At 60.7% G+C, this 25,000-nt stretch overlaps 2 non-coding genes across 2 annotated transcripts; both read right to left on the reverse strand.

The window, feature by feature from the left end:
- Positions 1–4,489: 4,489 nt before the first annotated feature.
- Positions 4,490–4,608, reverse strand: LOC131862269 (5S ribosomal RNA). Its single transcript, XR_009361285.1, has one exon. It is a non-coding gene; the product is annotated as a 5S ribosomal RNA (ribosomal RNA).
- A 7,804-nt stretch (positions 4,609–12,412) lies between these two features.
- Positions 12,413–12,531, reverse strand: LOC131862263 (5S ribosomal RNA). The gene has a single exon (XR_009361279.1). It is a non-coding gene; the product is annotated as a 5S ribosomal RNA (ribosomal RNA).
- Positions 12,532–25,000: the final 12,469 nt, after the last annotated feature.

The raw sequence follows: 25,000 nt of genomic DNA on the forward strand, positions 1-25,000 counted from the left end.
CGTCCGAGAGTTTAGTGAGGCTTTTTACCGTTGCAGCTCCCCATGTCCGAACTGGGGATTTCTGGGTAGGGGCTTCGGGTGCGCATTACATTTTTGCCCAAGCGTCCAGTGGGGTTTCTGGTGCGCTCCGAAGTGGGGTTATTGGAGCGCATCAAAGGTGCGCAATGCTGGTGCGAACCCGGGAGCGCTCCGATGTGTGCTCCAAGGTGCGGCGTGCACGAAGTCCGAGCCCGGTTTGCCCCGGGTGCGCACCTCGCGTGCACCTTCGCCGGGGTGAGCACCTTGGTGTGCAGACCTTGGTTGGGTTGCGCGCCCTGGTGCGCACCAAGGAGCGCTCTGAAGTGTGCTCCAAGGTGCGGCGTGCACGAAGTCGGAGCCCGGTTTGCCCCGGGTGTGCACCTCGGGTGCGCACCTCGCGTGCACCTTCGCTGCGGTGGGCACCTTGGCTGGGTTGCGCGCCTTGGTGGGCACCATGCAGTGCACGAAGTCGGAGCCCGGATTGCCCCGGGCGCGCACCTCCGCCAGGGTGGGCACCTTGGTGCGCACAACTTGCCTGGGCTGCGCACCAGGAAGGGCTCAAGATGGCACCCGCGTTCCGTTTTTTTCACTATCTTTCAGAACGGAAATTTTAAAATCTCATTTTTTTTTGCCTTTTCTGGAAATTAGTGAAGGCAGCGCATCAAAGGTGCGCAACGCTGGTGCGAACCTGGGAGCGCTCCGATGTGTGCTCCAAGGTGCGGCGTGCACGAAGTCGGACCCCGGTTTGCCCCGGGTGCGCACCTCGCGTGCACCTTGGTGCGCACACCTTGGCTGGGTTGCGCGCCCTGGTGGGCACCATGGTGCGCACCAAGGAGCGCTCCGAAGTGTGCTCCAAGGTGCGGCGTGCACGAAGTCGGAGCCCGGTTTGCCCCGGGTGCGCACCTCGCGTGCACCTTCGCCGCGGTGGGCACCATGGCGTGCACGAAGTCGGAGCCCGGTTTGCCCCGGGTGCGCACCTCGCGTGCACCTTCGCCGGGGTGGGCACCTTGGTGTGCAGACCTTGGCTGGGTTGCGCGCCCTGGTGGGCACCATGGTGCGCACCAAGGAGCGCTCCGAAGTGTGCTCCAAGGTGCGGCCTGCACGAAGTCGGAGCCCGGTTTGCCCCGGGTGTGCACCTCGGGTGGGCACCTTGGTGCGCATGCCTTGCCTGGGCTGCGCACCAGGGCGGGCTCAAGATGGCACCCGCGTTCCTTTTTTTTCACTATCTTTCAAAACGGAAATTTTAAAATCTCATTTTTTTTTGCCTTTTTCTGGAAATTAGTGAAGGCAGCGCATCAAAGGTGCGCACCTCGCTGCCCACCACGGTGCGCAACGCCGGTGGGCACCCGGGAGTGCTTCGAAGTGTGCTCCAAGGTGCTGCGTGCACGTTGTCGGAGCCCGGTTTGCCCCGGGTGCGCACCTCGCGTGCACCTTCGTCGGGGTGGGCACCTTGGCTGGGTTTGCCCCGGCTGCGCTCCGAAGCGGGGTTATTGGAGCGCCGCCTCTTTTTTTGTCGGAGCGTTTGGTGGGGTTTCTCGCATTGGCTCTTCCGAGGCCCGGTTGCCACCCTGGCGCGCACGAAGTCGGAAGTAGGGTTAATTGCCCGGGTGCGCACCTTTGCCAGGGTGGGCACCTTACCTGGGCTGCGCACCAGGGCGGGCTCAAGATGGCACGCGCGTTCCGTTTTTTTCACTATCTTTCAAAACGGAAATTTTAAAATCTCCTTTTTTTTTTGCCTTTTCTGGAAATTAGTGAAGGCAGCGCATCAAAGGTGCGCACCTCGCTGCCCACCTTGGTGTGCTCTGAGGTGCGCACCCGGGAGCGCTACGAAGTGTGCTCCAAGGTGCGGCGTGCACGTTGTCGGAGCCCGGTTTGCCCCGGGTGCGCACCTCGCCTGCACCTTGGCCGGGGTGGGCACCTTGGCTGGGTTTGCCCAGGGTGCGCTCCGAAGCGGGGTTACTGGAGCGCCCCCTCTTTTTTTGTCAGAGCGTTTGGTGGGGTTTCTCGCATTGGCTCTTCCCAGGCCCGGTTGTTGGGTGCGCTCCCACCCTGGCGCGCGCGAAGTTGGAAGTTGGGTTAATTGCCCGGGCGCGCACCTTCGCCAGGGTGGGCACCTTGGTGCGCACACCTTGGCTGGGCTGCGCACCAGGGCGGGCTCAAGATGGCACCAGCATTCCCTTTTTCTCACTATCTTTCAAAACGGAAATTTTAAAATCTCGTTTTTTTTTTGCCTTTTATGGAAATTAGTGAAGGCATCGCATCAAAGGTGCGCACCTCGCTGCCCACCTTGGTGTGCTCCGAGGTGCCCACCACGGTGCGCAACGCCGGTGCGAACCCGGGAGCGCCCCGATGTGTGCTCCAAGGTGCGGCGTGCACGAAGTCGGACCCCGGTTTGCCCCGGGTGCGCACCTCGCGTGCACCTTGGTGCGCACACCTTGGCTGGGTTGCGCGGCCTGGTGGGCACCATGGTGCGCACCAAGGAGCGCTCCGAAGTGTGCTCCAAGGTGCGGCGTGCACGAAGTCGGAGCCCGGTTTGCCCCGGGTACGCACCTCGCGTGCACCTTCGCCGGGGTGGGCACCTCGGCTGGGTTGCGCGCCCTGGTGCGCACCAAGGAGCGCTCCGAAGTGTGCTCCAAGGTGCGGCGTGCACGAAGTCGGAGCCCGGTTTGCCCCGGGTGCGCACCTTCGCCGCGGTGCGCACCATGGCGTGCACGAAGTCGGAGCCCGGTTTGCCCCGGGTGCGCACCTCGCGTGCACCTTCGGCGGGGTTGCGCGCCCTGGTGGGCACCATGGTGCGCACCAAGGAGCGCTCCGAAGTGTGCTCCAAGGTGCGGCGTGCACGAAGTCGGAGCCCGGTTTGCCCCGGGTGCGCACCTCGCGTGCACCTTCGGCGGGGTTGCGCGCCCTGGTGGGCACCATGGTGCGCACCAAGGAGCGCTCCGAAGTGTGCTCCAAGGTGCGGCGTGCACGAAGTCGGAGCCCGGTTTGCCCCGGGTGCGCACCTCGCGTGCACCTTCGCCGCGGTGGGCACCATGGCGTGCACGAAGTCGGAGCCCGGTTTGCCCCGGGTGCGCACCTCGCGTGCACCTTCGCCGGGGTGGGCACCTCGGCTGGGTTGCGCGCCCTGGTGCGCACCAAGGAGCGCTCCGAAGTGTGCTCCAAGGTGCGGCGTGCACGAAGTCGGAGCCCGGTTTGCCCCGGGTGCGCACCTCGCGTGCACCTTCGCCAGGGTGGGCACCTCGGTGCGCACACCTTCTCAATGTTTTCTTGCCTTTTCTGGAAATTGGTGAAGGCAGCGCATCAAAGGTGCGCACCTCGGTGTGCTCCGAGGTGCGAACCCGAGAGCGCTCCGAGGTGCCCACGAAGTCGAAAGTCGGGTTAATTGCATTGTTTTCCCCGGGTGCGCTCCGAGGTGCGCAACATCGGCGCGCACCAAGGAGGGCTCCGAAGTGTGCTCCAAGGTGCGCACGATGGCGTGCACCTCTGGTGCGCACGATTCGGAGCTCGGTTTGACCGGGGTGCGCACACCTTGGCTGGGTTGCGCACCTTTTGTGCGCTCCAAGGTGCGCACGAAGTCGGAGCTCGGTTTGCCCCGGGTGCGCACCTTCGCCAGGGTGCGCACCTTGATGCGCACGCCTTGGCTGGGCTGCGCACCTTGGTGGGCGCCATGGTGCGCACCTTTCGTGCGCTCCAAGGTGCGCACGAAGTCGGAGCTCGGTTTGCCCCGGGTGCGCACCTTGGTGGGCGCCATGGTGCACTCCGAGGTGCCCAAGATTGGTGCGCACCAAGGAGCGCTCCGAAGTGCGCTCCAAGGTGCGCGCGAAGTCGAAAGTTGGGTTAATTGTCCGGTTTGCCTCGGGTGCGCACCTTGCGTGCACCTTCGCCAGGGTGGGCGCCTTGGTGCGCACACCTTGGCTGGGCTGCGCACACCTTGGCACCCGCGTTTCCTTCATTTTAAATTTTTTTTTTTTACAATCTCTCAAGTGGGAAATTCTATAATCTCAACTTTTTTTGCCTTTTCAGGAAACTTTTGAATGGAGCGCATCATTGGTGCGCTCCGAAGTGTGCTCCAAAGCTCTCTCCAGCTGCGTGCACCTGCCCCGGCCGCGCACCCGGCCCCGCCCAGCTTCGCTCACCTGTCCCGGGCGTCTGGTGCGGAACCTTAGAGTAAGAAACATCACCGTGCACCTTGGCCAACGTGCGCGACTCGACCGAGCGCGCACTGGCCGAGGTGCACACCGATTTCACCTGGGTGCGCGCGCAGCACCTCGGGCGCACCGGGGTGCGCGCACAACGCCCGGGTTGCACCGTGGCCTGTGTGCTCGGGGCGCCTCGGGTGCGCGCTCGGTGTCGCCCCCGCGCGCGCGGTAGTGCGGGCAGCGCACCCCGGCCCGGCCCGGCCCCGACGAGAACGCAAACGGGCAAAAGGTTTATTCAAATAGCATTGCGATGCCCGGCGAAAAACTAAAAAAGGGTGCAACACCGGGACTTCCCGGGAGGTCACCCATCCCAGTACTACTCCGGCCCAAGCGCGCTTAACTGCGGAGTTCTGATGGGATCCGGTGCACTAACGCTGGTATGATCGCACCCGTTATGAGCTTGTCGCAGTGTGTACTTAGCAAACCGCGACCCACGTGCGAATCCACCCCGGCCACCCACCCCCGTCGAGGTGCACACCCTCCCTCGCGAAGTGCGCCCCGTTCGCCAAGTGTGAGCCCTGCCCGGGTGCGCGCACCTTGCTAGGGCGTCGGGTGTGCACCCGGCCCGGCCTACGTGCGTGCACCTGGAGGGGGCGTCGTGTGCGTGCAGTGTCCCGTCTGCAACGCGGTGCCCACACACCACCTCGGGCGCAACGACCTGCGCTCACATGTGGGCCGAGTGCACCTTGGTGCATGTTCGGGGCGCCTCGGGTGCACGCTCGATCTTGCCCCGGTGCACCAAGGCGCTCGGTTTGCCCCGGGTGCGCACTTGGTGCAAGGTGGGCACCCAAAATAGGGATCAAGCACCAAAACACAAGTTTCGGGATGCAAAATGGGACCCAAGGACCACAAATGCGTTCCAAGACCCATGATGGGTCCACGAGAACAAAAATGTGTTCCGAGACTTAATAAACAAATATTGGGTTTTAGGAGAAGAAACATGCTCTGATGCCCAAAACGAGAATCGACCCCGAAAAGGCCACAGGCCAAAAGTGGGATGCGAGACAAAAAAAAATGGGACCCGAGGACCAAAATTGGGTTCCCAGGTCGAAGACAGGGCAACCGGACAAGAAACGACCTCTAAGGCTCGAAATGAGTCCCGACGACTAAAACTTGACAAGAAGCACCCATCAGGCACCCAACTCGACACCCATGGGATGCCGACCCACCCGGGCTTCCACCTAGCACACCTTGGCACCCACCCACCCTCGCACCCAACCTCGCACCCAACTTAGCACCTTTGAACCCACATTGGCACTCACCCTGACCCTGGCACCTTGGAACCCACATTGGCACTCACCTTGACCCTGGCACCCACCTTTGCACTCACCTTGGGACCCACCCTGGCTCCCACCTCGGCACCCACCCAGACACCCACCTTGGTTCCTTGGCACCCACCTTGGATCCTTGGCACCCACCCCGACACCCACCTTGGCACGCAACTTGGCTACTTGCCACCCACCTTGGCTCCTTGACGCCCACCCCGACAACCACCCCGTGACCTACCCTGGCTAGGGTTGGTGCACACCCACCCTGGTGCCCACCTTGGCACCCACCCTATGACCCACCTTGGCACGCACCTTAGTACCCACCCCGTTACCCACCCTAGGACCCACCCCGTGACCCACCTTGGCCAGGGTGGGTGCCTTGGTGCGCACAACTTGCCTGGGCTGCACACCAGGGCGGGCTCAAGATGGCACCCGCGTTCCGTTTTTTTCACTATCTTTCAAAACGGAAATTTTAAAATCTCATTTTTTTCTTTTTTTTGCCTTTTCTGGAAATTAGTGAAGGCAGCGCATCAAAGGTGCGCAATGCTGGTGCGAACCTGGGAGCGCTCCGATGTGTGCTCCAAGGTGCGGCGTGCACGAAGTCCGAGCCCGGTTTGCCCCGGGTGCGCACCTCGCGTGCACCTTCGCCGGGGTGAGCACCTTGGCTGGGTTGCGCGCCCTGGTGCGTACCAAGGAGCGCTCTGAAGTGTGCTCCAAGGTGCGGCGTGCACGAAGTCGGAGCCCGGTTTGCCCCGGGTGTGCACCTCGGGTGCGCACCTCGCGTGCACCTTCGCTGCGGTGGGCACCTTGGCTGGGTTGCGCGCCTTGGTGGGCACCATGCAGTGCACGAAGTCGGAGCCCGGTTTGCCCCGGGCGCGCACCTCCGCCAGGGTGGGCACCTTGGTGCGCACAACTTGCCTGGGCTGCGCACCAGGAAGGGCTCAAGATGGCACCCGCGTTCCGTTTTTTTCACTATCTTTCAGAACGGAAATTTTAAAATATCGTTTTTTTTTGCCTTTTCTGGAAATTAGTGAAGGCAGCGCATCAAAGGTGCGCAACGCTGGTGCGAACCTGGGAGCGCTCCGATGTGTGCTCCAAGGTGCGGCGTGCACAAAGTCGGAGCCCGGTTTGCCCCGGGTGCGCCCTGGTGGGCACCATGGTGCGCACCAAGGAGCGCTCCGAAGTGTGCTCCAAGGTGCGGCCTGCACGAAGTCGGAGCCCGGTTTGCCCCGGGTGTGCACCTCGGGTGGGCACCTTGGTGCGCATGCCTTGCCTGGGCTGCGCACCAGGGCGGGCTCAAGATGGCACCCGCGTTCCTTTTTTTTCACTATCTTTCAAAACGGAAATTTTAAAATCTCATTTTTTTTTGCCTTTTTCTGGAAATTAGTGAAGGCAGCGCATCAAAGGTGCGCACCTCGCTGCCCACCACGGTGCGCAACGCCGGTGGGCACCCGGGAGTGCTTCGAAGTGTGCTCCAAGGTGTTGCGTGCACGTTGTCGGAGCCCGGTTTGCCCCGGGTGCGCACCTCGCGTGCACCTTCGTCGGGGTGGGCACCTTGGCTTGGTTTGCCCCGGCTGCGCTCCGAAGCGGGGTTATTGGAGCGCCGCCTCTTTTTTTGTCGGAGCGTTTGGTGGGGTTTCTCGCATTGGCTCTTCCGAGGCCCGGTTGCCACCCTGGCGCGCACGAAGTCGGAAGTAGGGTTAATTGCCCGGGTGCGCACCTTTGCCAGGGTGGCACCTTACCTGGGCTGCGCACCAGGGCGGGCTCAAGATGGCACGCGCGTTCCGTTTTTTTCACTATCTTTCAAAACGGAAATTTTAAAATCTCCTTTTTTTTTTGCCTTTTCTGGAAATTAGTGAAGGCAGCGCATCAAAGGTGCGCACCTCGCTGCCCACCTTGGTGTGCTCTGAGGTGCGCACCCGGGAGCGCTACGAAGTGTGCTCCAAGGTGCGGCGTGCACGTTGTCGGAGCCCGGTTTGCCCCGGGTGCGCACCTCGCCTGCACCTTGGCCGGGGTGGGCACCTTGGCTGGGTTTGCCCAGGGTGCGCTCCGAAGCGGGGTTACTGGAGCGCCCCCTCTTTTTTTGTCAGAGAGTTTGGTGGGGTTTCTCGCATTGGCTCTTCCCAGGCCCGGTTGTTGGGTGCGCTCCCACCCTGGCGCGCGCGAAGTTGGAAGTTGGGTTAATTGCCCGGGCGCGCACCTTCGCCAGGGTGGGCACCTTGGTGCGCAAACCTTGGCTGGGCTGCGCACCAGGGCGGGCTCAAGATGGCACCAGCATTCCCTTTTTCTCACTATCTTTCAAAACGGAAATTTTAAAATCTCGTTTTTTTTTTGCCTTTTATGGAAATTAGTGAAGGCATCGCATCAAAGGTGCGCACCTCGCTGCCCACCTTGGTGTGCTCCGAGGTGCCCACCACGGTGCGCAACGCCGGTGCGAACCCGGGAGCGCCCCGATGTGTGCTCCAAGGTGCGGCGTGCACGAAGTCGGACCCCGGTTTGCCCCGGGTGCGCACCTCGCGTGCACCTTGGTGCGCACACCTTGGCTGGGTTGCGCGGCCTGGTGGGCACCATGGTGCGCACCAAGGAGCGCTCCGAAGTGTGCTCCAAGGTGCGGCGTGCACGAAGTCGGAGCCCGGTTTGCCCCGGGTGCGCACCTTCGCCGCGGTGGGCACCATGGCGTGCACGAAGTCGGAGCCCGGTTTGCCCCGGGTGCGCACCTCGCGTGCACCTTCGCCGGGGTGGGCACCTCGGCTGGGTTGCGCGCCCTGGTGCGCACCAAGGAGCGCTCTGAAGTGTGCTCCAAGGTGCGGCGTGCACGAAGTCGGAGCCCGGTTTGCCCCGGGTGTGCACCTCGCGTGCACCTTCGCTGCGGTGGGCACCTTGGCTGGGTTGCGCGCCTTGGTGGGCACCATGCAGTGCACGAAGTCGGAGCCCGGTTTGCCCCGGGCGCGCACCTCCGCCAGGGTGGGCACCTTGGTGTGCACAACTTGCCTGGGCTGCGCACCAGGAAGGGCTCAAGATGGCACCCGCGTTCCGTTTTTTTCACTATCTTTCAGAACGGAAATTTTAAAATATCGTTTTTTTTTGCCTTTTCTGGAAATTAGTGAAGGCAGCGCATCAAAGGTGCGCAACGCTGGTGCGAACCTGGGAGCGCTCCGATGTGTGCTCCAAGGTGCGGCGTGCACGAAGTCGGACCCCGGTTTGCCCCGGGTGCGCACCTCGCGTGCACCTTGGTGCGCACACCTTGGCTGGGTTGCGCGCCCTGGTGGGCACCATGGTGCGCACCAAGGAGCGCTCCGAAGTGTGCTCCAAGGTGCGGCGTGCACGAAGTCGGAGCCCGGTTTGCCCCGGGTGCGCACCTCGCGTGCACCTTCGCCGCGGTGGGCACCATGGCGTGCACGAAGTCGGAGCCCGGTTTGCCCCGGGTGCGCACCTCGCGTGCACCTTCGCCGGGGTGGGCACCTTGGTGTGCAGACCTTGGCTGGGTTGCGCGCCCTGGTGGGCACCATGGTGCGCACCAAGGAGCGCTCCGAAGTGTGCTCCAAGGTGCGGCCTGCACGAAGTCGGAGCCCGGTTTGCCCCGGGTGTGCACCTCGGGTGGGCACCTTGGTGCGCATGCCTTGCCTGGGCTGCGCACCAGGGCGGGCTCAAGATGGCACCCGCGTTCCTTTTTTTTCACTATCTTTCAAAACGGAAATTTTAAAATCTCATTTTTTTTTGCCTTTTTCTGGAAATTAGTGAAGGCAGCGCATCAAAGGTGCGCACCTCGCTGCCCACCACGGTGCGCAACGCCGGTGGGCACCCGGGAGTGCTTCGAAGTGTGCTCCAAGGTGCTGCGTGCACGTTGTCGGAGCCCGGTTTGCCCCGGGTGCGCACCTCGCGTGCACCTTCGTCGGGGTGGGCACCTTGGCTGGGTTTGCCCCGGCTGCGCTCCGAAGCGGGGTTATTGGAGCGCCGCCTCTTTTTTTGTCGGAGCGTTTGGTGGGGTTTCTCGCATTGGCTCTTCCGAGGCCCGGTTGCCACCCTGGCGCGCACGAAGTCGGAAGTAGGGTTAATTGCCCGGGTGCGCACCTTTGCCAGGGTGGGCACCTTACCTGGGCTGCGCACCAGGGCGGGCTCAAGATGGCACGCGCGTTCCGTTTTTTTCACTATCTTTCAAAACGGAAATTTTAAAATCTCCTTTTTTTTTTGCCTTTTCTGGAAATTAGTGAAGGCAGCGCATCAAAGGTGCGCACCTCGCTGCCCACCTTGGTGTGCTCTGAGGTGCGCACCCGGGAGCGCTACGAAGTGTGCTCCAAGGTGCGGCGTGCACGTTGTCGGAGCCCGGTTTGCCCCGGGTGCGCACCTCGCCTGCACCTTGGCCGGGGTGGGCACCTTGGCTGGGTTTGCCCAGGGTGCGCTCCGAAGCGGGGTTACTGGAGCGCCCCCTCTTTTTTTGTCAGAGCGTTTGGTGGGGTTTCTCGCATTGGCTCTTCCCAGGCCCGGTTGTTGGGTGCGCTCCCACCCTGGCGCGCGCGAAGTTGGAAGTTGGGTTAATTGCCCGGGCGCGCACCTTCGCCAGGGTGGGCACCTTGGTGCGCACACCTTGGCTGGGCTGCGCACCAGGGCGGGCTCAAGATGGCACCAGCATTCCCTTTTTCTCACTATCTTTCAAAACGGAAATTTTAAAATCTCGTTTTTTTTTTGCCTTTTATGGAAATTAGTGAAGGCATCGCATCAAAGGTGCGCACCTCGCTGCCCACCTTGGTGTGCTCCGAGGTGCCCACCACGGTGCGCAACGCCGGTGCGAACCCGGGAGCGCCCCGATGTGTGCTCCAAGGTGCGGCGTGCACGAAGTCGGACCCCGGTTTGCCCCGGGTGCGCACCTCGCGTGCACCTTGGTGCGCACACCTTGGCTGGGTTGCGCGGCCTGGTGGGCACCATGGTGCGCACCAAGGAGCGCTCCGAAGTGTGCTCCAAGGTGCGGCGTGCACGAAGTCGGAGCCCGGTTTGCCCCGGGTACGCACCTCGCGTGCACCTTCGCCGGGGTGGGCACCTCGGCTGGGTTGCGCGCCCTGGTGCGCACCAAGGAGCGCTCCGAAGTGTGCTCCAAGGTGCGGCGTGCACGAAGTCGGAGCCCGGTTTGCCCCGGGTGCGCACCTTCGCCGCGGTGCGCACCATGGCGTGCACGAAGTCGGAGCCCGGTTTGCCCCGGGTGCGCACCTCGCGTGCACCTTCGGCGGGGTTGCGCGCCCTGGTGGGCACCATGGTGCGCACCAAGGAGCGCTCCGAAGTGTGCTCCAAGGTGCGGCGTGCACGAAGTCGGAGCCCGGTTTGCCCCGGGTGCGCACCTCGCGTGCACCTTCGGCGGGGTTGCGCGCCCTGGTGGGCACCATGGTGCGCACCAAGGAGCGCTCCGAAGTGTGCTCCAAGGTGCGGCGTGCACGAAGTCGGAGCCCGGTTTGCCCCGGGTGCGCACCTCGCGTGCACCTTCGCCGCGGTGGGCACCATGGCGTGCACGAAGTCGGAGCCCGGTTTGCCCCGGGTGCGCACCTCGCGTGCACCTTCGCCGGGGTGGGCACCTCGGCTGGGTTGCGCGCCCTGGTGCGCACCAAGGAGCGCTCCGAAGTGTGCTCCAAGGTGCGGCGTGCACGAAGTCGGAGCCCGGTTTGCCCCGGGTGCGCACCTCGCGTGCACCTTCGCCAGGGTGGGCACCTCGGTGCGCACACCTTCTCAATGTTTTCTTGCCTTTTCTGGAAATTGGTGAAGGCAGCGCATCAAAGGTGCGCACCTCGGTGTGCTCCGAGGTGCAAACCCGAGAGCGCTCCGAGGTGCCCACGAAGTCGAAAGTCGGGTTAATTGCATTGTTTTCCCCGGGTGCGCTCCGAGGTGCGCAACATCGGCGCGCACCAAGGAGGGCTCCGAAGTGTGCTCCAAGGTGCGCACGATGGCGTGCACCTCTGGTGCGCACGATTCGGAGCTCGGTTTGACCGGGGTGCGCACACCTTGGCTGGGTTGCGCACCTTTTGTGCGCTCCAAGGTGCGCACGAAGTCGGAGCTCGGTTTGCCCCGGGTGCGCACCTTCGCCAGGGTGCGCACCTTGATGCGCATGCCTTGGCTGGGCTGCGCACCTTGGTGGGCGCCATGGTGCGCACCTTTCGTGCGCTCCAAGGTGCGCACGAAGTCGGAGCTCGGTTTGCCCCGGGTGCGCACCTTGGTGGGCGCCATGGTGCACTCCGAGGTGCCCAAGATTGGTGCGCACCAAGGAGCGCTCCGAAGTGCGCTCCAAGGTGCGCGCGAAGTCGAAAGTTGGGTTAATTGTCCGGTTTGCCTCGGGTGCGCACCTTGCGTGCACCTTCGCCAGGGTGGGCGCCTTGGTGCGCACACCTTGGCTGGGCTGCGCACACCTTGGCACCCGCGTTTCCTTCATTTTAAATTTTTTTTTTTTACAATCTCTCAAGTGGGAAATTCTATAATCTCAACTTTTTTTGCCTTTTCAGGAAACTTTTGAATGGAGCGCATCATTGGTGCGCTCCGAAGTGTGCTCCAAAGCTCTCTCCAGCTGCGTGCACCTGCCCCGGCCGCGCACCCGGCCCCGCCCAGCTTCGCTCACCTGTCCCGGGCGTCTGGTGCGGAACCTTAGAGTAAGAAACATCACCGTGCACCTTGGCCAACGTGCGCGACTCGACCGAGCGCGCACTGGCCGAGGTGCACACCGATTTCACCTGGGTGCGCGCGCAGCACCTCGGGCGCACCGGGGTGCGCGCACAACGCCCGGGTTGCACCGTGGCCTGTGTGCTCGGGGTGCCTCGGGTGCGCGCTCGGTGTCGCCCCCGCGCGCGCGGTAGTGCGGGCAGCGCACCCCGGCCCGGCCCGGCCCCGACGAGAACGCAAACGGGCAAAAGGTTTATTCAAATAGCATTGCGACGCCCGGCGAAAAACTAAAAAAGGGTGCAACACCGGGACTTCCCGGGAGGTCACCCATCCCAGTACTACTCCGGCCCAAGCGCGCTTAACTGCGGAGTTCTGATGGGATCCGGTGCACTAATGCTGGTATGATCGCACCCGTTATGAGCTTGTCGCAGTGTGTACTTAGCAAACCGCGACCCACGTGCGAATCCACCCCGGCCACCCACCCCCGTCAAGGTGCACACCCTCCCTCGCGAAGTGCGCCCCGTTCGCCAAGTGTGAGCCCTGCCCGGGTGCGCGCACCTTGCTAGGGCGTCGGGTGTGCACCCGGCCCGGCCTACGTGCGTGCACCTGGAGGGGGCGTCGTGTGCGTGCAGTGTCCCGTCTGCAACGCGGTGCCCACACACCACCTCGGGCGCAACGACCTGCGCTCACATGTGGGCCGAGTGCACCTTGGTGCATGTTCGGGGCGCCTCGGGTGCACGCTCGATCTTGCCCCGGTGCACCAAGGCGCTCGGTTTGCCCCGGGTGCGCACTTGGTGCAAGGTGGGCACCCAAAATAGGGATCAAGCACCAAAACACAAGTTTCGGGATGCAAAATGGGACCCAAGGACCACAAATGCGTTCCAAGACCCATGATGGGTCCACGAGAACAAAAATGTGTTCCGAGACTTAATAAACAAATATTGGGTTTTAGGAGAAGAAACATGCTCTGATGCCCAAAACGAGAATCGACCCCGAAAAGGCCACAGGCCAAAAGTGGGATGCGAGACAAAAAAAAATGGGACCCGAGGACCAAAATTGGGTTCCCAGGTCGAAGACAGGGCAACCGGACAAGAAACGACCTCTAAGGCTCGAAATGAGTCCCGACGACTAAAACTTGACAAGAAGCACCCATCAGGCACCCAACTCGACACCCATGGGATGCCGACCCACCCGGGCTTCCACCTAGCACACCTTGGCACCCACCCACCCTCGCACCCAACCTCGCACCCAACTTAGCACCTTTGAACCCACATTGGCACTCACCCTGACCCTGGCACCTTGGAACCCACATTGGCACTCACCTTGACCCTGGCACCCACCTTTGCACTCACCTTGGGACCCACCCTGGCTCCCACCTCGGCACCCACCCAGACACCCACCTTGGTTCCTTGGCACCCACCTTGGATCCTTGGCACCCACCCCGACACCCACCTTGGCACGCAACTTGGCTACTTGCCACCCACCTTGGCTCCTTGACGCCCACCCCGACAACCACCCCGTGACCTACCCTGGCTAGGGTTGGTGCACACCCACCCTGGTGCCCACCTTGGCACCCACCCTATGACCCACCTTGGCACGCACCTTAGTACCCACCCCGTTACCCACCCTAGGACCCACCCCGTGACCCACCTTGGCCAGGGTGGGTGCACCCACCCTGGTGCCCACCTTGGCACCCACCCATCCTAGCACCCAGCCTGTGACCGGGCTTGGAACCCAACCTTGCACCCGCACCCGTCTTGGCCAGTGTGGGTGCGCACCCATCCTGGCACCCACGTTGTGACACACCCTTTAACCCACGCACCCTAGCACCCACGTTGGCACCCACCTTGGAACCCAACCTAGCAACTTGGCACCCACCCCGTGACCCACCTTGGCATCCACCATAGCAGTCGCCGACTTGGCACCCACCTCGGCACCCACCTTGCCACTCACCCTAGCATCGACCCATCCTAGCACCCACCCTGGCACCTTTGCACCCTAGCACTCACCCATCCTAGCACCTAACCTGTGACCCACCTTGACACTCACCCTCGCACCCACCTTGGAACCCAACCTAGCACCCACCCACCCTGACACCAACCCTAGCACCTACCCACCCTTGCACCCACCCTGTGACCCATCTTGGCACCCACCCATCCTACCACTCAACCTATCACCCACCTTCTCACCCACCTTGGCATCCACCTTAGCACCCACCCACACTGGCACCTTGGCACCCACCTCGGGCAAGGTGGGTGCACACCCACCCTGGCACCCAATTTAGAACCCACCGAGCATGTTACCCACCTTGGCACCCACATTGCAGCCCACCCTAGTACCCACCCTATGACCCACATTGGCATCCACACCCTAGCACCCAGGCACCTCGACACCCGCCTTGACACCCACCCTAGCACTGAACCTGTGACCCACCTTGGAACTCACCCTAGAACCCACCCACCCTGTGAACCACCTTGGCATCCACCTTAGCACCCACCCACCTTGGCACCCACTCTAGCACTCACCCATCCTAACACCCAACTTGTTACCCACCTTGGCACCCGCCCTCGCGTCCACCTTGAAACCCACCCTAGCACCCACCCACGCAGGAGCCCACCTTGGCACCCAACCTAACACCCACGCATCCTGGCACCCAACTTGTGACCCACCTTGGAACCCACCCTAGTACCCACCTTTGAACCCACTATATCACCAACCCACCTTGGCACCCACCCTATGACCCTCTTTGGAATCCACCCTAGCACGCACCCACCCTGGCACCCACCATGGAGCGCACCCTAGCACCCACCCACCTCGGCACGCACCTCAACACCCACCTTGGTGTGCGCACTGCGCCAACCTCTCAAAGACCCTATGTGGTGCGCTCCAAAGTGTACACCTTTGGTGCGCTCCAAGGTGCGCACCTTTGGTGCACACCGAGGTGCACACCAAAGTGTGCACCGAGGTGAGCACCAAAGTGCACTCCAGGGTGCACACCAAGGCGTGCACCTTTGGTGCGGTCAATGCAAACGAATTCGGAAGTTGGGGTCGATGTCCTAATCGCTGCTGCAGACTACACGTATGAGAATCGGACAAATAGCTTTATATAGGGGAGGTGTTGCGTTTGATGGGTCGACTCCCCTGGTTGTGTGCACTGCACCAACTTCAAAGACCCTGTCTTGTTTAAGAAGTCAAAAGTTGGGGTGGATGTCCTAATCATTGCTGCAGTCTACGCATGTATGAGAATCAGACAAATAGCTTATATAGGGGAGGTGTTGCATTCGGTGGGTTGACTCCCCTGGTTGTGCGCACTGCGCCAACCTCAAAGACCCCGCATAGCAGAAGAAGTCGGAAGTCGGATTTTGGTGAGCACCAAGGCGTGCACCTTTGGTGCGGTCAACGCAGACGAATTCAGAAGTTGGGGTGGATGTCCTAATCGTTGTTGCAGGCTACACATGTATGAGAATCAGACAAATAGCTTATATAGGGGAGGTGTTGGGTTTGATGGGTCAACTCCCTTGGTTGTGCGCATTACGCCAACCTCAAAGACCTTGTTTTCGTTAAGAAGTCAAAAGTTGGGGTCAATGTCCTAATGGCTCCTGCAGGCTACACATGTATGAGAATCGGACAAATAGCTTATATAGGGGAGGTGTTGGGTTTGATGGGTCGACTCCCCTGGTTGTGCGCATTACGTCAACCTCAAAGACCTTGTTTTCGTTAAGAAGTCAAAAGTTGGGGTCGATGTCCTAATTGCTCCTGTAGACTACACATGTATGAGAATCAGACAAATAGCTTATATAGGGGAGGTGTTGGGTTTGATGGGTTGACTCCCCTAGTTGTTCGCATTACACCAACCTCAAAGACCTTGTTTTCGTTTAGAAGCCGAAAGTTGGGGTCGATGTCCTAATTGCTCCTGCAGGCTACGCATGTATGAGAATCAGACAAATAGCTTATATAGGGGAGGTGTTGGGTTTGATGGGTCGACTCCCCTGGTTGTGCGCATTGCGCCAACCTCAAAGACCCTGCATTGCGGATGAAGTCGAAAGTCAGAGTTTGGTGTGCTACAAGGTGTGGTCGAAGGTGCTCACCTAGGTGTGCACCTTTGGAGCACAGGAAAAGTGCCCTCCAAAAGTGCGCACCTTTGGAGTGCACAAAAGTGCCCTCCAAAAGTGCGCACCTTTGGAGCGCAGAAAAGTGCCCTCCAAAAAGTGCCCTCCAAAAGTGCGCACCTTTGGAGCGCAGAAAAGTGCCCTCCAAAAAGTGCCCTCCAAAAGTGCGCACCTTTGGAGCGCAGAAAAGTGCCCTCCAAAAAGTGCCCTCCAAAAGTGCGCACCTTTGGAGCGCAGAAAAGTGCCCTCCAAAAAGTGCCCTCCAAAAGTGCGCACCTTTGGAGCGCAGAAAAGTGCCCTCCAAAAAGTGCCCTCCAAAAGTGCGCACCTTTGGAGCGCAGAAAAGTGCCCTCCAAAAAGTGCCCTCCAAAAGTGCGCACCTTTGGAGCGCAGAAAAGTGCCCTCCAAAAAGTGCCCTCCAAAAGTGCGCACCTTTGGAGCGCAGAAAAGTGCCCTCCAAAAAGTGCCCTCCAAAAGTGCGCACCTTTGGAGCGCAGAAAAGTGCCCTCCAAAAAGTGCCCTCCAAAAGTGCGCACCTTTGGAGCGCAGAAAAGTGCCCTCCAAAAAGTGCCCTCCAAAAGTGCGCACCTTTGGAGCGCAGAAAAGTGCCCTCCAAAAGTGCGCACCTTTGGAGCGCACAAAAGTGCCCTCCAAAAGTGCGCACTTTTGGTGCGCACCAAGGCGCTGGTTCGGTCGTTGCAGGCGAGTTCGGAAGTTGGGGTCGATGTCCTGAGCGGAGGTGCAAACTACACAGGTGTCGGAATCGGACAAATAGCTTATATAGGGGAGGTGTATGCTTCGATGGGTCGACTCCCCAGGTTGAGCGCACCGCGCCAACCTCAAAGACCCTACGGTATGGATGAAGTCGGAAGTTGGGTCCGATGACCGATTCGATTAGTAGGTATGCTCATGAGGTCGGAATTTGGGTCCGATGACCTGCCATGTGCAGGAAGGCGAATGTTGACACTGTGCGTTGCAAGGTGCACACCAAGGCGCTGGTGCGGTCTTTTTAGTCGAGTTCGGAAGTTGGGGTCGATGTCCTGATCGGAGGTGCAAGCTACACAGGTGTGGGAATCGGACAAATAGCTTATATAGGGGAGGTGTATGCTTCGTTGGGTCGACTCCCCGGGTTGAGCGCACCGCGCCAACCTCAAAGACCCTACGGTATGGATGAAGTCGGAAGTTGGGTCCGATGACCGATTCGATATGTAGGCATACTCGCGAGGTCGGAATTTGGGTCCGATGACCTGCCACGTGCAGGAAGGCGAATGTTGGCACTGTGCGTTGCAAGGTGCGCACCAAGGCGCTGGTTCGGTCGTTGGAGGCGAGTTCGGAAGTTGGGGTCGATGTCTTGATCGGAGGTGCAAACTACACAGGTGTGGGAATCGGACAAATAGCTTATATAGGGGAGGTGTATGCTTCGTTGGGTCGACTCCCCGGGTTGAGCGCACCGCGCCAACCTCAAAGACCCTACGGTATGGATGAAGTCGGAAGTTGGGTCCGATGACCGATTCGATATGTAGGCATACTCGCGAGGTCGGAATTTGGGTCCGATGACCTGCCATGTGCAGGAAGGCGAATGTTGGGACTGTGCGTCGCAAGGTGCGCACCAAGGCGCTGGTGCCGTCGTTGCAGTCGAGTTCGGAAGTTGGGGTCGATGTCCTGGTCAGAGGTGCAAACTACACAGGTGTGGGAATCGGACAAATAGCTTATATAGGGGAGGTGTATGCTTCGATGGGTCGACTCCCTGGGTTGAGCGCACCGCGCCAACCTCAAAGACCCTACAGTATGGATGAAGTCGGAAGTTGGGTCCGATGACCGATTCGATACGTAGGCATATTGGCGAGGTCTGAATTTGTGTCCGATGACCTGCCATGCGCAGGAAGGCGGAATTTGGGTCCGATGACCGAGTTGATGGCGTGCCATGCGCAGAAAGGCGGAATTTGGGTCCGATGACCGAGTTGATGTTGATGGCCCGCCATGCACAGGAAGGCGGAATTTGGGTCCGATGACCGATTTGAAGGCGTGCCATACGCAAAAAGGCGGAGTTTGGGTCCGATGACCGAGTTGATATTGATGGCCCGCCATGCGCAGGAAGGCGGAATTTGGGTCCGATGACCTGACATACGCATGGAGTCCGACTCGGGGGCCGATGTTCGATTCGATGACTTGCATTGTGGGTAAAGTCGGAAGTTGTGGTCTTTGACCCGATTCGATGACCAGACTTCGGCTGCTTGAGAATCGGACAAATAACTTATATAGGGGAGGTAGTGTTCTCGAGCATCCTCCCCCCGTGCCCGTTTATGTCGATTGATGCTGGTGCTCGACTGGTTGGAGCGCTCGGATGCAAAAATCTTGCACCAGGATTTATCGATTGTGATGGACACGGCAAGTCTCCTGATTGCTATGCAGGAGCTCATCGTGAATCTCTATGCGGCCTTGGTATGGACTCGACCTGCGGAATGGTTCGGCAATGGTAGTCGCTCCAACACGTCCTTGCAATGGCCACAGAGGTGATTCGACTAGAGCTCCAGTCTAGCTTTTGGGTTGCTTGGCGGACTGGTATAGCCGCGATCGAGTTCCGGCCATGAACGTTTTAGATAGCTCTTGGGCTTTCTGGGACGGAAGTCGGAAGTTTGGGCTGTTGTCCGATTTGATGACCATTCTTCGGATGTGTGAGAATCGGACAAATAACTTATATAGGGGACTGTGTTGTCTCACGCAGCCCCCTCCGTGCCCCTCTATCTCGACCGATGTTGGTGCTTGAAAGGGTTGGGATCGCTCGGATTTATAAACGTGCACCACCATTTGTCGAGTGTGAGGGACGCGGCAGGTCTCCTAAATGCTATGCGGGCGCTCTCTGAGAATCTCTATCCGGCCTCGACACAGACTAGTCTTGCTGAATGGTTTGGCACTGGTAGTCGATCCAACACGTCGTTGTTGTGGCCGCCTAGGCGATTCGATTCGAGCCCCCGTCTAGCTTTTGGGTTGCTTGGCGGATTTTGCCCTATCCGCAAGTGAGCTCGGTCCCTAAACGTTCGAGAAACCCGATTGCTATGCGCCGACTCTCTTTCTTGCGAGCCTCCATCTAGCTTTTGGGTCTCTACGGAACGGAAGTCGGAATCTGGGACCGTTGTTTGATTCGACGAGGCAGACTACGGTTGTGCGAGAATCGGACAAATAACTTATATAGGGGAGGTGTTGACTGGAGCATTCTCCCCCGTGCCCCTCTAACTCGACCAATGCTGGCGCTCGAACGGTGGTAGCGCTCGGATTTTCATTGAGCGCCAGCATTGGTCGATTTAGAGGGGCATGCGAGATTCCCGAATGCTATGCGAGGGCTCTAACGGAAATGTCTATTGGTTTCGGTATGGATGCAATTGCGAGTGGTTCGGCAAAGGTAGTCGTTCCGATGCGTCCATGTCGTGGCCAAATCGATAATTCGATTTGAGCCCTCGTATAGCATTTGGGTCTCTCGATGTGATTCCGCATTCCAGTCCCTTTGGGCACTGCTTGAGCCGCATCCCAGGGGGTTCCCTTCCCAATAATCTGCCTCGCAACCCGATTGCTATGCGGTGAGGCTCCTCGGCCGCCTCGGAACTATCTGTGTATCAGACGCATCGCGGGATAAGGGGTTGGCAACGGTAGTCGCCCCAAGCGCGTCCGATGCTTGGACCATTCCGAGGCGGCCCTGAAGCCTCTTCCGTCTAGCCGTTGGGTCCTTCTCGCCGCATCCCTCGCCTCGCACCCCGATTGCTATGCGGTGAGGCTCCTCGGCCGCCTCGGAACTATCTGTGTATCGGACGCGTCGCGGGATAAGGGGTTGTCACTGGTAGTCGCCCCAAGCGCGTCCGATGCTTGGACCATTCCGAGGCGGCCCTGAAGCCTCTTCCGTCTAGCCGTTGGGTCCTTCTCGCCGCATCCCTCGCCTCGCACCCCGATTGCTATGCGGTGAGGCTCCTCGGCCGCCTCGGAACTATCTGTGTATCGGACGCGTCGCGGGATAAGGGGTTGTCATTGGTAGTCGCCCCAAGCGCGTCCGATGCTTGGACCATTCCGAGGCGGCCCTGAAGCCTCTTCCGTCTAGCCGTTGGGTCCTTCTCGCCGCATCCCTCGCCTCGCACCCCGATTGCTATGCGGTGAGGCTCCTCGGCCGCCTCGGAACTATCTGTGTATCGGACGCGTCGCGGGATAAGGGGTTGTCACTGGTAGTCGCCCCAAGCGCGTCCGATGCTTGGACCATTCCGAGGCGGCCCTGAAGCCTCTTCCGTCTAGCCGTTGGGTCCTTCTCGCCGCATCCCTCGCCTCGCACCCCGATTGCTATGCGGTGAGGCTCCTCGGCCGCCTCGGAACTATCTGTGTATCGGACGCGTCGCGGGATAAGGGGTTGTCACTGGTAGTCGCCCCAAGCGCGTTCGATGCTTGGACCATTCCGAGGCGGCCCTGAAGCCTCTTCCGTCTAGCCGTTGGGTCCTTCTCGCCGCATCCCTCGCCTCGCACCCCGATTGCTATGCGGTGAGGCTCCTCGGCCGCCTTGGAACTATCTGTGTATCGGACGCGTCGCGGGATAAGGGGTTGTCACTGGTAGTCGCCCCAAGCGCGTCCGATGCTTGGACCATTCCGAGGCGGACCCGAAGCCTCTTCCGTCTAGCTGTTGGGTCCTTCTCGCCGCATCCTTCGCCTCGCACCCCGATTGCTATGCGGTGAGGCTCCTCGGCCGCCTCGGAACTATCTGTGTATCGGACGCGTCGCGGGATAAGGGGTTGTCACTGGTAGTCGCCCCAAGCGCGTCCGATGCTTGGACCATTCCGAGGCGGACCCGAAGCCTCTTCCGTCTAGCCGTTGGGTCCTTCTCGCCGCATCCCTCGCCTCGCACCCCGATTGCTATGCGGTGAGGCTCCTCGGCCGCCTTGGAACTATCTGTGTATCGGACGCGTCGCGGGATAAGGGGTTGTCACTGGTAGTCGCCCCAAGCGCGTCCGATGCTTGGACCATTCCGAGGCGGACCCGAAGCCTCTTCCGTCTAGCCGTTGGGTCCTTCTCGCCGCATCCCTCGCCTCGCACCCCGATTGCTATGCGGTGAGGCTCCTCGGCCGCCTTGGAACTATCTGTGTATCGGACGCGTCGCGGGATAAGGGGTTGTCACTGGTAGTCGCCCCAAGCGCGTCCGATGCTTGGACCATTCCGAGGCGGACCCGAAGCCTCTTCCGTCTAGCCGTTGGGTCCTTCTCGCCGCATCCCTCGCCTCGCACCCCGATTGCTATGCGGTGAGGCTCCTCGGCCGCCTTGGAACTATCTGTGTATCGGACGCGTCGCGGGATAAGGGGTTGTCACTGGTAGTCGCCCCAAGCGCGTCCGATGCTTGGACCATTCCGAGGCGGCCCCGAAGCCTCTTCCGTGTAGCCGTTGGGTCCTTCTCGCCGCATCCCTCGCCTCGCACCCCGATTGCTATGCGGTGAGGCTCCTCGGCCGCCTTGGAACTATCTGTGTATCGGACGCGTCGCGGGATAAGGGGTTGTCACTGGTAGTCGCCCCAAGCGCGTCCGATGCTTGGACCATTCCGAGGCGGCCCCGAAGCCTCTTCCGTGTAGCCGTTGGGTCCTTCTCGCCGCATCCCTCGCCTCGCACCCCGATTGCTATGCGGTGAGGCTCCTCGGCCGCCTTGGAACTATCTGTGTATCGGACGCGTCGCGGGATAAGGGGTTGTCACTGGTAGTCGCCCCAAGCGCGTCCGATGCTTGGACCATTCCGAGGCGGACCTGAAGCCTCTTCCCTCTAGCCGTTGGGGCTTTCTCGCCGCATCCCTCGCCTCGCACCCTGATTGCTATGCTGTGAGGCTCCTCGGCCGCCTTGGAACTATCTGTGTATCGGACGCATCGCGGGATAAGGGGTTGGCAGTGGTAGTCGCCCCAAGCGCATCCGATGCTTGGACCATTCCGAGGCGGCCCTGCAGCCTCTTCCGTCTAGCCGTTGGGGCCATCTCGCCGCATCCCCCACCTCGCACCACGATTGCTATGCGGTGAGGCTCCTTGGCCGCCTCGGAACTATCTGTGTATCGGACGCATCGCGGGATAAGGGGTTGTCACTGGTAGTCGCCCCAAGCGCGTCCGATGCTTGGACTATTCCGAGGCGGCCCTGCAGCCTCTTCCGTCTAGCCGTTGGGGCCATCTCGCTGCATCCCCCACCTCCTCGGCCGCCTCGGAACTATCTGTGTATCGGACGCATCGCGGGATAAGGGGTTGGCAGTGGTAGTCGCCCCAAGCGCGTCCGATGCTTGGACTATTCCGAGGCAGCCCTGCAGCCTCTTCCGTCTAGCCTTTGGGGCCATCTCGCCGCATCCCTCGCCTCGCACCCCGATTGCTATGCGGTGAGGCTCCTCGGCCGCCTGGGAACTATCTTCGTATCGGACGCATCGCGGGATAAGGGGTTGTCACTGGTAGTCGCCCCAAGCGCGTCCGATGCTTGGACTATTCCGAGGCGGCCCTGTGGCCTCTTCCGTCTAGCCGTTGGGGCCATCTCGCCGCATCCCCCACCCTCGCACCCCGATTGCTATGCGGTGAGGCTCTTCGGCCGCCTTGGAACTATCTTCGTATCGGACGCATCGCGGGATAAGGGGTTGTCACTGGTAGTGGCCCCAAGCGCGTCCGATGCTTGGACTATTCCGAGGCGGCCCTGCAGCCTCTTCCGTCTAGCCGTTGGGGCCATCTCGCCGCATCCCCCACCTCGCACCCCGATTGCTATGCGGTGAGGCTCCTCGGCCGCCTTGGAACTATCTTCGTATCGGACGCATCGCGGGATAAGGGGTTGTCACTGGTAGTCGCCCCAAGCGCGTCCGATGCTTGGACTATTCCGACGCGGCCCTGTGGCCTCTTCCGTCTAGCCGTTGGGGCCATCTCGCCGCATCCCCCACCTCGCACCCCGATTGCTATGCGGTGAGGCTCCTCGGCCGCCTTGGAACCATCTTCGTATCGGACGCATCGCGGGATAGGGGGCTGTCACTGGTAGTCGCCCCAAGCGTGTCCGATGCTTGGACCATTCCTAGGCGGCCCTGAAGCCTCTTCCGTCTAGCCGTTGGGGCCTTCCCGCCCCATCCCTCGCCTCGCACCCCCGATTGCTATGCGGTGAGGCTCCTCGGCCGCCTTGGAACCATCTGTGTATCGGACGCATCGCGGGATAAGGGGTTGGCACTGGCAGTCGCCCCAAGCGCGTCCGATGCTTGGACCATTCCGAGGTGGCCCTGAAGCCTCTTCCGTCTAGCCGTTGGGGCCTTCCCGCCCCATCCCTCGCCTCGCACCCCGATTGATATGCGGTGAGGCTCCTCGGCCGCCTTGGAACTATCTGTGTATCGGACGCATCGCGGGATAAGGGGTTGGCACTGGTAGTCGTCCCAATCGCATCCGATGCTTGGACCATTCCGAGGCGGCCCTGCAGCCTCTTCCGTTTAGCCGTCGGGGCCTTCCCGCCGCATCCCTCGCCTCGCATCCCGATTCCTATGCGGTGAGTCTTCTCGGCCGCCGCGGAACTATACCTGTTATTGCTACTGCATCCTTCGGCTGGTAACCTCCTCTGCCGCCTTGGAACGTTCTCTTTGTCGGACGCGTCGCGGGATAAGGGGTTGGCACTGGTAGTCGCCCCAAGCGCGCCCGATGCATAGACCGCTCCGAGTCGACCTTGCTTTCAGCCTCTCACATGCATAGACCTCTCTGAGTCGACCCTGCAGCCTCTCACGTTTAGCCTTTGGAATCTCGCCTCACAACATGATTGCTATCCTTGATGCATCCCTTGCCTCGAGCCCTGATTGCTTTCTTGGCTGCATCCCTCCTCTCCTCACAGCCCGGTTGTCATCACTGCTTCATCCGTCGCTTCATGCATTCTGGCTGCTGGGCCCTTCCCACCGCACACCTCGATTGCTATCTCTTCTGCATCACACACCCCGATTGCTATCTCTGCTACATCCCTCGGCTCTCACTTCTGCATCCTTCGCCTCACACCTCGATTGCTATCAATGCTGCATCCGTAACCTCACACCCCGATTGCTATGCGGGGAGGCTCCTTGGCCGCCTTGGAAATTTCTGTGTGTCGGACGCACCGCGGGATAAGGGGTTGGCACTGGTAGTCGCCCCAAGTGCGCCCGATTCTTAGACCGCTTCGAGGTGACCTCGTAGCCTCTTTCGTCCAGGCTTCCTGCCTTCAACGCCCTTTTTACACCTCGATTGCTATGCGCGGGCTCGTTGGCGTCTATCACCTCTCTGCGAAGAGTGGCACGATGATTGTTGGGGTAAATCGTAGCAGTCCGATCTCTGGCCTTGGGCCATTGTGAGGGCTGATCGATTTCCTGTGCGCATCTCGTGTTCGCCCAGTAACAGACTCGACGACTTGTAATCGGTCTTGTTCCCGATTGTTCCTGGAGGTAGTCTTCGGAACTCTTGGATTTGACCTGTCACTCGAACTGTCCTCTTCCGAGGATGCTTGTGTGTGTGTGCTTGTGCCATTTCCTTGGCGGTATTAACGAGATATTAAAGAGCGGAGTGAGCGCCTCGCCCAGCTATGTTTGGGGCTCTCACTCCCTTACCCGGTGTGCGACCGCTTTGCACGTAGGTTGCGGAGCATCGCGACTCTTTCGATGTTTGGCGGTTGTCTTCCGGTGATGCGTTGGTCCCGAAGTGCACGTTACTAGCATTTCTGCCATTGTTCTCGATCTTTGGCACGTTCCTTCGTTGCAATTGGATATATATCTCCGTTTATACGCGCAGGCTTCTCTCGCCTATTCAGC

The sequence above is a fragment of the Cryptomeria japonica genome, unplaced genomic scaffold (genome assembly GCF_030272615.1).
Source record: "Cryptomeria japonica unplaced genomic scaffold, Sugi_1.0 HiC_scaffold_40, whole genome shotgun sequence".
In the NCBI taxonomy this organism is placed as follows: domain Eukaryota; kingdom Viridiplantae; phylum Streptophyta; class Pinopsida; order Cupressales; family Cupressaceae; genus Cryptomeria; species Cryptomeria japonica.